This window comes from Pieris brassicae, chromosome W (genome assembly GCF_905147105.1).
Source record: "Pieris brassicae chromosome W, ilPieBrab1.1, whole genome shotgun sequence".
NCBI lineage: Eukaryota > Metazoa > Arthropoda > Insecta > Lepidoptera > Pieridae > Pieris > Pieris brassicae.
Window position 1 is genome coordinate 2281385 of NC_059679.1, and position 12941 is coordinate 2294325.

The following is a 12941-nucleotide window of genomic DNA, read 5'->3' on the forward strand; positions in this document are numbered from 1 at the left end:
TAAACAAGATGTTTCATAACACAGAATAAAGACACCATTTTGTATCCCGTTCACTTTAATACACTTCACTATATTTCGCTGTCTCATGAGAATTATTATAGATTAACGCGTCTCTTGTAAACTTAAATGGCGATTTAAAGAGGGAGAGTTTATCGCCCTTTAGAACTGGCTGTAAATGTAATTATAGATTAAATGAACTATTGTTTAGTGAGCATTATGCTACCTAAAACATTTCATTAAATTAAGTTTTAAATTTCTAAATCCTCATCACCGGTTGGCACATTTATACAGCAAACATGAAGGTAGTGTAAACATCCGGATGTGCTTCTGGAAATAACAATAACTTATGTAAGCCATATACACTAATATAATATTAAAAATTAACTTAGAAACTATATAAGTACCCTATATCATCCTGGGGCGCATCATAACAGTTGTAATATGATACGCATTCACCAACTTCGCCCGTGGCCGTGAAACATGAACGGCTGCGAATTGAAAAGGTAACCGTAAATAAAAATCTATAAAAAAGTCCTGATGCATCTATGGTTGCCAACTGAGTGCACCAGAAGCAGTCGCGAATAATCCAATGATTTCAGAACAAACTACTCAAGGGAATTGTCAATGCCCCCTGGTACATTCGCAATAACGAGCTCCATTGGGACATGTAGTGGACGTTCGTTCTCATGTTTTTTTTTTAATGTAATAGGAGGCAAACGGCCAAGAGGCTCACCTGATGTTAAGCGATACCGCCGCCCATGGACACTCACATTGCCAGAAGGCTCGCAAGTGGGCAAAAACTGCCTTAGAAAACGCTCAATTGTCGAGGTGATACGGATGGTACTTTGTATTTTGCCTTGACGTCCGATAATGAAACTCAGCTGCGGGTATTAGACCGAATAGCTCTTCTGAATGGTAAATGCGGTAGAAGATGCAGAGAGACCCAACATCTCTACGCGTTAAATATCCTTCATTAGGTTTGGTTTGAATTATTTATTGGTCTCGTTAAGATTTAATGGAAACAAGTTGTTTTATATGTGGAAAATATCTTGAACTTTATTTGGCTTAAAAAGAACAACACATTGGCTAGTAATGTTCACAGAGTAAAGAGAAGGGCAAAGACAAACGAGTAACAGGCTTGAAATAAAAGACAAATCAAGTCAATGAAGCAAAAGGCGCGAAATTTAAATATTACAACAAGTTTTAAGTTGGGGTATCGTAATCGTACATGATGTCTCAGTGAATAGACAATGTATTTAAAAGATGTTCATGTTCGCTGACTGACATATGTTTTCTAGGCGTAAAGGCTATTACAATTTGTAATAAATGAAAATAATAACGTTTTTTTCTTATATTAAGGTATGGGTCAGACTTTCGGTTCAGTGAACATTGATAATTTTATACCAACCAATCTGGAAGATATCATCAGAATCAAACCCAATTAAATGCACTGTAACTAGTAGTTAAAGTTATTAGATGAAAATTACCTATATTAGGTCTCAAATCAAGATTTTTCACCCAGGACCCATGTTTGAAAAACTATTCAGCCAACTACCAGAGCCGTCCAGACCATAGACAGATGTAAAAAGGAATATGCTGAGAAATAACCTAAAAATAATATATTTTAGAACTCGAAAAGCAGCTCCATAGAGACGCCAAGACGTGTTAATCATTCGCTATTATTCTTTACTTTTGCTTTTACCAATCCTACCTTGTTGCTAATATTAAGATTTAGTAGAAACAAGTGTGTTGTTTATAGCATAAGTAAAATAAATTGAATTAATCAACAGTTGGCAGACGATAAGACGCAATTTACATAAAGTTAACTTTTTGGAACCCAAATTCTTCTTCTTCTAGAATTTATTTTTTATGAAATTAAGTTAAAAATAAAAAGGAAAACTCACGTGATGGCGTTCATCATTATTATTATCGACATGGATACCTGGAAAAAGCAATTTCCAATAATATTTTAATTGTTAGATTAACTGTGCAAAAACAAAAATCATCATTAGACAGTCACTGTCACATCTTGCTCTACTCTGTGAATACAAATGATTTTTATTTTAATATTATAATTTGAATGACATTATGTCGTTATTATATTTGATGTACTAGACACGACCTTCAAGGAGTGAAAGAAGTTTCATAATATCAGTCAATTTGGTGGCAAGGCGATGCGCTCGCCATGTCGAGCAAAAAAGGGGCTGGGCCGTACTATATTTTTCTTGAGTTCAGGCCATTTTCGACCCCTTTAACTTCGTTGTGGATAAAGTTAGAATCCTGAATCGCACAAAACAATGTAATTGAATATTGTGTTTGCTACGATGGCCAAGTCAATGTATTTATTTAAAACACAAAAGATTTCTAATACTGATATGGTCACTATCTACCAATCGTATCTTATTTCGGTCATACAATGCGCAGAGGCGATGAGAACTTGGGGAATCAGATCGTGGTAGGTAACACAGAAGGCAAAACATCACGTGGCCGTTCACCAACTAGGTGTACCGTCAAGTGAAAGTCTCATCAACTCATCGTCCTGAAAACTGTACACTGTCATAATAGAGGCGCTGGACAGAAACCGGTAGAAACAGATAGTCTGCTCTAGATGCTTCGTTGCTGACCACGACGCTCGGACATGAGCTGCCGATTAAAGAGAGCGTAAGTGTGGATTACAGGTATCTCACAACTTTTTACGGTAGAGGAACAACGTTGCAATCTTGTTTTTTTACAAGTAATATTTTTGATGGCATCACACAGGAATTCAATTCGCAAGAAAAGTCGAATAGAGAGATGAGTTTAGGTACCTAAAGTCAATAGCATTTTTGCGTACGTGACCTCCTATAAGTTGAAACGTTTCAGCATCGCAAGACCGAATGAAAGAACGATAATTTTATTTATTAAAAAAACATTATTTTGATATATTTTAAACATAAAGTTTTCTGGCGCTATGATAGTTGACAATTATTATTTTTAAACTTTTCCGGCAAATTTTGATAAAAGCTTTCATTACTCTGATGTTTCCAAAATTTCAGTTTTATAGTTATAGTTTTACAAATTTTTAAACTTATAAATTTGATAGGGTTAGTGTTGTTCAAACCTTTTGCAAAAGATACTACATATCAACTTATACTCGAAATTATTATTATATTTAATAATAAAAATGAATTCCTTCAAATTGTACAAATTTAGTTTATACGTTAACTATTTCATATAATATAAACAATTATATTTTCTTAACAGCTTAAGCCTGACAAGTTCGCTGAATTGAGAGACAATGATATATAGGAATATACATATGTTTATATCTTTATGGCGATATCCTAACTAAATAAATACTGTTATTATAATTGTTTCCAATGGCTTATTCGTGACATATTATCAATTTGATAAATACCTATGTTTATTTAAACAACGAGAAGTGGAGAATAATAATACAATTGAAAAACATAATGAGGAAAAGTTATATTATAATAAATATCTACTAGTGATAAAGCATTCTTATTTATTGTAAACTGAAGAACCAGGCCGCGAGTATTTTTGCACTTTTTACCTAAAATACAGATTACAATATCCCAAGAGACTGTTAAAATACACAAAATCAACGCGGGCGTGAGCTGGTTTATATTAAAGTATGATATAATGGGGAATTACGTATTTATTATATATCCGTAATTAATTAATTAATTGAATGTTATTGAACGTAGTTTTCAGTGTGAAATCTGAAATCGTCAACGAATCAAAGTCGTTGATCTATAGCAAATTATAAACTCGTCATCTACGAAGTCGGTAGAAGGGCAATGCCGTCTTGTTTCTCATCTCCGTTGATATTTTAATAATTTATTTATAATCACACTTTCTAAACTCAAAATATCCGAAATATAAAAAATAAATTTTATTTCCCTATATTAGATAAGTTTTATTTTAAATATTGAATTTTATATATTCTAAACTATTATCTGGACACGTTCGTTATAAAGAAGTTGGACAAAACCCTGCCCCTATGAACCCAACAATAACAAAATAGTATTCATCAGGGAAGCAATGACTAAATACAACAAAAGCATTTTATGGGAAGCCAAACAGGAATTAAAGAATAAACAAGGATATAAATACGTATGGTTTAAAAACGGTATGGTGCGTGCAAGAAAGGATGAAAACACTAAAATACAAAACCTAAGATCAGTGTTGGATATACAAGTGCAAAAAAAAAAGACAGAATGCCAATTAACTGACCAAATTAAATGCATATAAATTATTATTATTAAGATGGATAGTTTAACTAGTGATATTTGTGAATTAGAAGACTGTATAAACATAAGTGATTTTGTGAGTAAAATTCCCAGTAGACATTTAAATCTATTGTGTGTACACATAAACATAAGGTCAATCATAAAATACTTTGATAGTCTCGAGCAATGTATTTACTCGGCTGGCGCTGTTGACGATATTGTGCTTACAGAAGCAAACATTTCTGATAGAATCAGTTGTCTGTATAATTTAGATGGATACCATATGTTTTCGGCTCTCAGAAATGGTAGGAAAGGTGGACGTATCTTAGTATATGTAAAAAAGAAACATAAATTTAATATGCAAATTGTAAAAAGCCAACATTTCGAGAATATACTTTTTACTATCACAACTCAGACAAAATACACTACACAAATTTGTGCTATTTACCGCCCACCTAGCCTAAGCAAGAACCTGTTTATTGACGAACTTCATACTATTATTAAGAACAACTGTCAGAAAAATATTGACTTGTATCTATTGGGAGACGTTAATATAAATCTAAAGCTAGACATTCCTATAAAACATAAATATTGCAACACATTACACAGTTTAGGCCTTATGTGTGGGATCACAACTTACACTTGGGCGGAACTATACAAAGGAACCATTACAAAATCATGCATAGACCACATATACGCTCGATCCCAAACACACGACCTATACACGGCAACGGTTGGCACAAAACTAGCGGACCATCGAGCGATCGTGCTTGCTTGCACTAAAACACAGCCACAGGATGTTCCAACATATAAAACATTAATTGACAATAATAAATTAACGATCCTTCTAGAGCAAATTGATTGGAAGCCAACAATAGAAATGAAGTGTCCTATTGGTATATATAACTTCATACAAAATAACTTAACACAAGCAAGGAAGGCGTCGGGACGTGACGACCCCATCGCCCACTGATGAAATAACCTATGACAGAGGTTATTTCACCAGTGCAGTCAGTCAACGCCCTTCCTAGTGGGAGTGCCATGCTGTTGCTTTCGTCCTTTAGCCAATCGGACAGGCACGACCGGGGCAGTACCACTGTCTCACAGAAAACCGGCGTGAAGTGATGCAATAGGTTCATCTTATTGTACTCGCGTTTCGTGCGGTGAGTGAGACTCCCGGAGCCCATCAATTCCCCCCCCCAGAATATGAAGATGCAGTTTAAACAGAGATTACCCCAGGGGGGTACCACACGTTTCCGCTGTGGAGAATCCCCCTCTGAGCGTCCATCATCGGAACAATCAGTATTCGGTGGTGGATGCACAGGCTGCCCTTCGTATTCTGGGGTGGGCAAAGGTTTCGATCTCGGGGCAAACGGAAGAATTTACCGAAGGCATCCCCTTCCACGCTCTCAGTGGACTTTACCAATGTTAGGGGGCTCAATTCTAATCTTAACGCGGTTCACTTTCACCTCGAAACTGCGAAGCCGGCCTTATTCTTCCTTACTGAGACTCAGATATCCTCCCCGGCTGATACTTCCTACCTCTCCTACCTTTCCTACCCGGGGAACAAATTGGAACATTCATTTGTGCCGCGGGCGGGAGTTTGCGTGTACGTCAGAGAGGATATCTGTTCTCGTCGCCTCGGGTCGCTTGAAGGAAGGGACCTATCTAGCCTCTGGCTGCGCGTAGACTGCGATGACCATCCGCGATTCTACGCATACCTGTATAGGTCCCATAGCGGAAATACCGAAACGAGCGACTCATTGAGCACATCCAAATGGCTACAGATTCCCTGCTCGAAGGGGTTCCTACCGCTGAAATCGTGATACTTAGCGATTTTAACGCTCACCATGCCGATTGGCTCGGTTCGGAAACCACCGATCACGCGGGAAGATCCTTTCACGACTTTGCTTTAGCTTACGACCTGTCACAAACGGTCCCTGCGATTACGCGAATACCAGATGTGGATGGTCATAAACCCTCTTTGTTGGACCTTCTGCTGACCTCACATCCGGAGACCTATCAAGTCTCTGTTGAGCCACCGTTGGGTTCATCGGATCATTGTGTGGTCTGGAGTACTGTGCCTACTACGTGCCCTCCTCGGCCCCGTTTTTCGGGTAGTCGTCGTATTTAGCACTATCGGTCAGCAGATTGGAATGGGATGCGGTCTTTCTATGCGTCCTACCCTTGGTGGACTACCTATGTGCTTTTCGTCGGAAGCTCCAGATTCCGTCGCTGCCTCTGTCACCGAAGTGATTCTACAGGGCATGGAACTTTTTATTCCATTCTCTGCGGTGCCGATCGGTGGCAAGTCACAGCCCTGGTTTAAGCGTTCTTGCAATCGGCGGCATCGCGTCGAAAGCGAGAATGCTTTAATGCATGGGCGGAAGCGGCGATATCTCGTGATGCCAATACCAGCGAACATAAAAAAGCATATAACTCAGCCTCCAGGTCCTTCAAACGGGAAATCGCTAAGGCAAAGTCAGAGCACATCGCCAGATTTGGCGAGAGATTGGCCCAACTCCCTTCGGGGACCCGAGCCTTCTGGTCTCTCGCCAAAGCTGTACAAGGGAATTTTTGTCAGCCATCGATACCACCGCTGCACAGAGAGGATGACTCGCTCGCCCACACTGCGAAAGAGAAGGCCGACCTCTTGGGCTGTCTCTTCGCGTCCAACTCGACTTTGGATGACCGGGGGCGATCACCAGCGGCGATTTTGCGGTGTGATAACTCAATGCCGAAAATCACATTCCGGCAACGTGCTGTTCGCAGAGCACTATCTTCCTTGGACATTCATAAGTCGAGCGGGCCGGATGGTATCCCTCCAATTGTGCTGCGTACTTGTGCTTCTGAGTTGGCTCCGGTCCTGACGCGCCTTTTCCGGTACCTGTACTCGCTCGGCACTGTCCCGAAGTGCTGGAAGACCGCTTCGATACATGTGATCCCTAAAAAAGGCGATCGCTCTGATCCGTCCAACTATCGCCCAATAGCTATAACCTCCTTGTTCTCCAAAATAATGGAATCCATTATTAATGGCCAGCTCTTGAGGTATCTAGAGGGCCACCAGCTGATTAGCGATTATCAGTACGGCTTTCGTCGTGGTCGTTCGGCTCGTTTGGTGACCTTCTAGTATACCTTACTCATAGATGGGCAGAGGCAATTGAGTCCAAGGGGGAGGCACTAGCGGTTAGTTTGGACATAGCGAAAGCCTTCGATCGGGTGTGGCACAACTCTCGCACTGCTCTCGAAGCTTCCAGCCTACGGGCTTCCTGAGAAATTATGCGACTGGATCTCCAGCTTTCTGGCCGATTGGAGCATCAAGGTCGTCGTCGACGGAGCATGTTCCTACCTTAAACCCGTGAATGCTCCGGGAGTCTCACTCACCGCACGAAACGCGAGTACAATAAGATGAACCTATTGCATCACTTCACGCCGGTTTTCTGTGAGACAGTGGTACTGCCCTGGTCGTGCCTGCCCGATTGGCTGAAGCCCGAAAGCAACAGCATGGCACTCCCACAAGGCTGTGTTCTGTCCCCGACCCTGTTTCTTCTGCATATCAATGACATGTTGCAACTTAGCAACATTCATTGCTATGCGGACGACAGCACTGGGGATACTCTTTACACTGGCCGGGCAGGTATTTCTCGGGCAGTTGTCGATGAGTACCGGAACAAACTTGTGTCTGAAGTCGAAACTCTTTTACGTGGAGTCTCGGACTGGGGTAGACTAAACCTAGTCCAATTTAACCCCAAGAAGACACAAGTTTGCGCGTTTACCGCGAAAAAAATACCCTTTGTCGCTACTCCTCTTTTCGAAAACACTCTTCTTGAAGCCACAGCCAGCATCGGAATACTTGGCGTTGACATATCGAACGACGTTCAGTTTCGCGGTCATTTGGAGGGAAAGGCTAAATTAGCCTCCAAAAAGCTTGGTGTGCTCAGCAAGGCGAGACGGTACTTCACTCCGGGCCACCGCTTGCAACTCTATAAAGCGCAAATACGGCCCCACATGGAATACTGTTCTCACCTCTGGGCGGGGGCTCCCCAGTACCAGCTCCTTCCACTTGACCGTATCCAACGAAGAGCGGTTCGAATCGTCGATGACCAATCCCTCTCCGAGCGGCTCGATCATTTGGCGTTGCGTAGAGATGTGGGGTCACTCTGCACCTTCTACCGCATTTACTATGGAGAGTGTTCAGAGGAGTTGTTCGGATTAATACCTGCAGCTGAGTTTCAGCATCGGACGTCGAGGCAAAATACAAAATTCCACCCGTATCACCGGGACGTCCGACGTTCCACGACTGAGCGTTTTTCAAGGCAATTTTTGCCGCGCACCACCGCTATGTGGAACCAGCTGCCCACTGAAGTATTTCCGAACCAATTCGACTTAGGGTCCTTCAAGAAAAGAGCGTACAAATTCTTAAAAGGCCGGCAATGCACTCGCGAGCCTTCTGGCATTGAGAGTGTCCATGGGCGGCGGTATCACTTAATATCAGGTGAGCCTCCTGCCCGTTTGCCCCCTATTTTATAAAAAAAAAATAGTATATCAATAAATTGGAGGCACTTCAATACAAAAATGTATAAAACAAAGATTTCTGTATCTGTTTCATGATCATTTGTTAATCTAATAGGCAAGTAGGTGATCAGCCTTCTGTGCCTGACGCAAGCAGGTCTAAGGCAAGCCGGTTCCCTCACGATGTTTTCCTTAGACGTTTTAGCGAATGTGAATTAAATGGGGACTTATAAAGTCCATTAGTGCACACAGCATGGGAACGAACCTACGACCTCAGGCATAAGAGTCGCACGCTGAAGCCACTAGGGCAATACTGCTTACTTAATAACATTTGATTTTGACCAGTAATTGATGGCCTTTTTATTTCCTAGTCTCTCTCGTGAACTTTGCTCGGAGAGCCTAATTAATAAATATAATATAAAAGGCTTTACCGTGTCTGTTACCATGGTTACCGTATATTTGACATAACATCGTTACCATGGTAACAAAAAATGAAATCTATTCTAAGAAACTCACCAAATAGAAGGAATAAAAATAAAACGCCAATGAAATTTTTAATAAAAACGAAGAAAGAGGAATTTTTAAACACGGCAAAATACTGTCGATAAAGTAAATAAATGTCTCCTTTTCGAGTACTTATTTCGAGATGATGTAAAGAAAAGAGTGGAGCATGACGTACAGACCCGAGCGGTAACACAGATTCGGCTCTGTACATCGAGAGCAAAGAACGTATATGGACACAGAACGTTGAGGTGTTTGCTACCGCTGCTAATAAATGAACTAGCCAGTCAATTACAAGTAGATAGCCTAACTTTTACAAAAAAAAAATTAAATTGAAAAACTATTTTTATATGCATTTGTCTCCTAAACAAGACTGCTATGGTTAAATTTACACAAACCACAGCGGTTTTCTAATGATTTTATTATATTATTTTGTATTATAAAGAAAAACAAACTAAAATTACAATTTTTTACTAAGCTATCAATGAAACCTGTAAAGTATATGCAAGTACTTCTAATTAACCAAAATAAATTCTTCGGTTTAATACAATACTTGTAAGGTTTTTTTTAGCTTCATCCAAGATCTGGACATCAATTAAAATTGAATGTGTCCATGTCTACAAACATGGGACTTGTCAGAACGTAATAAAATTAGAACGCTTTGCTAGTTATAAAAGTGAGTTCTAGAACCGCTGTAGTACAGATACCGGCTAACTTCTTGAGTATTAAACAAGGGATTGGGGGAAAGTTTGCGTATCGTACACAGCGCGGGACACAAACGTCAACTGATTTACCAATCACGCGATCGACACGTCACTCTCGCGCCGTCACGCACCGAAGTGATACTTAAAAATTGCTTCTGCGCAGGCAAGCACATTTGTACAAGATGTTTGCCGATATCTATACTGATGGTAATGTCTACTCGCAAGCAGTGCCGGATTAGCTACGTAGCAAGAGTAGCAAATGCTACGGGCCCCGCGCTCCAACGTAGCTGTAACCGTAACAAAACATCCTTTGCACTTAAAAATCTAAAAGTCGATTAAGTCACGTAACATTTATTTGTTTATAAAAACTTTTTTATTTTTTATCAAAATAAATAATTGGTATTAAACTTAAAATTAAAATTACATTCATCTCATTAGTTTGAAACCAAAAAAATTTAAGCTTTCACTTCTACCATGTGTAAATTGCAAACATTTCTTTTTATTATTTAAACAGGTTTAATATATAGACTACAATCATTCAAGAACCTTAACTCTAAATTAAAAGAATGCAGATAGATTTAGTGTTGAGCAATGGATCAATTTATTGTAAGATATTATATTGTAATTGAGCGCATTAATCAAAATAAGACTCTCAACCTAAAGGTCGTAGACACCTTGTCTTTAAAAATTTAATCACTTTCCATTACACGGCAGTGATCTATTACTTCTGGCCAGAAAGACTGCATGTACATCTTTTGTCTACATTTTTAGCTGTCTTAATAAGGAAGGATGTTTTCAGTTTCGAATGATTTTATCCTGAAATTTCCCTCAAATTCAAACCTATTTTTGAATTTAATTCTAGTTAAGATATGTTTCAGCGAGTAAAAATAATGACAAAGACTTGCCAATTCTTTTCCCCCGCTTTTTGCCTTGATTTGGGAACTGGTAGAAAATTTACATCCTTGGTATGACGTTCATACGTCCTAAGAACGACAACTAGGAGCACTTTAAGATGTTGTCATTGGAGAATTATAGAAAAATAATTGTTATAGCGTTTGCATTTAAATTATTTTTTTTACATTTAAAAAAATGAAATACGTAATACAAAATATTTTTTATTTATTTATATGTATATATATGAAATATTTTCATCAGCAAAAACGTTCTTTAATGCAAGAGTGGACAAAAAGTAGGAGGTGTAGTGATAGCTCCGCCCATGGCCACTTAATGTATGGGTCCCATATGTTAAATAAAAATATAATAAATAAATTTATTGGATTTGACGTTTTTTGGGTTAAGTCCCGACTTTATCCCCAAATTAAGTTCAAAAGCAGGTTCTTAGGCCAGAGACACACACATTATTTTTTGGTAGCACTATAATTACATTCCGCCTTGTTTATCCCGTTTGTAATATAAAAAAGAAGTATAGAAGTGAAAACTTCTTTACCATCGTTGTGATTTGAAAGTCGATGAAACGAAAAAGCGACAGTCAAAGAGACAGACATATAAATTCATAAGATTAATCAGACATCTGTATTTAAAATAATTCTCTGGACATCGACAATTACCTCAAATATTCAACTGTATCCATTTGCGTGATCCCAGGTAGCCTTTTATTTAATCACTCTCGATCAGAGTTCCATTTGACTAAATTAATTGTTAAAATCCTGCGCAGTTTCCCAAGAGCGAATTTAGAAATTTTGATTTTAGTTTAAAGTTGAGGAAAAACGTTGGATTCCTGAGGGAGGGATGATCCTCGACCCGAATGGCAGGCCCTGATAGGTGAGATCCAGAAACGAGATTTAGCGCGAACTACCGATAGAGAGTAGAAATATTTAAGAGTGATATGCCTATAATGCTTAAGAAGAGAGTTATGAAATCATACCTTATTGCATGGCTAACATATGCATTTCAAACATGGAGATTTAAAAATAAAACAAAAAACAATATAAATACATGTCAACGTGGCATGGAAAGGAGCATGCTAAACATTAAAAAGGTAGACAAGATAAGACACATAAGAATAAAATCACAGACCAAAGCAATTGATTCTCTAAGCCACGCCAAAAAACTGAAGTGGAAGTGGGCGAGTTATGTAGCGCGCCTTACATATAAGCAGTAACTACATTTTGTTAACTGATTTTGGCCTTGGATTAGATAAACTGTTAATAAAAGGCTATTTATGGCCACCGTTTACATGTTTCTCCTTGGTTTTACGAAAATACTTAGCCAGAGGATGTGTCCACCTCACCCAGTACGCTGTAATGGAATAATATAATTTATTCGTGTAAAATATATATATGTCGGAGGAAGCCATTCAACGAGGTGCTTGTTGATTGTACAATAACACATTAAATTCTCTTTATCATTTAAACACGTTGCATTAATCTTAATTTAACTTAATACGCGATTTTACGATATTATAAAACCTAAAACATTTTTCTGTTAACAAATTAGTGATTTTAGTTAAAATTTGTTACGTTTTTCTAATTTATAAGATTGTAATCGTTATTAAACAAACGACCAATGAGAGCAGAGCACTTTGCTCGAGTGGGGTCGAAGCGACATCTATATATATAGGCCAGTCCGTTGGTTGTTACGGGGCCTTTTTGAAATGGAGACGGATCGAGTTGGATCCCTGAGTTTTGGTCGCTAGATTGGTGCATTGAACTCACTGCTCGGTCTTAAAACATATAATTTATTATTAATAACTACCATAAAATATCAGTGTATCATCAGTGTAAATAAAATATTGTGAAAACTACAATCGTCGTCGCCCACCAAATCTGCAACCACTGTTGATGACGTCACTGGGGAAGGTGTTTCTCCGACATATATATGATCATGTTTGCCGTAAATGACGACTACTTGAAGTAGTGAAACAAAACATGTCAGTCTTATATGAACTAGATGAAGTTTTAAGACTCCCTTATCATTGCACATTTAATACCATAGAAATGATTTACGGTATAATGAAGCAAAAGGTTTATTT

The 12941-nt window shown here is 38.7% G+C and overlaps 1 long non-coding RNA gene across 1 annotated transcript; it reads right to left on the minus strand.

Annotated features, from left to right (window-relative positions):
• Positions 1-270: 270 nt before the first annotated feature.
• LOC123718282 lies at positions 271-1567 on the minus strand. The gene is made up of 3 exons (XR_006754974.1): positions 1488-1567; positions 405-488; positions 271-327 (listed from the first exon to the last, which is right to left on the minus strand). It is a non-coding gene; the product is annotated as an uncharacterized LOC123718282 (long non-coding RNA).
• Between the last annotated feature and the right edge of the window lie 11374 nt (positions 1568-12941).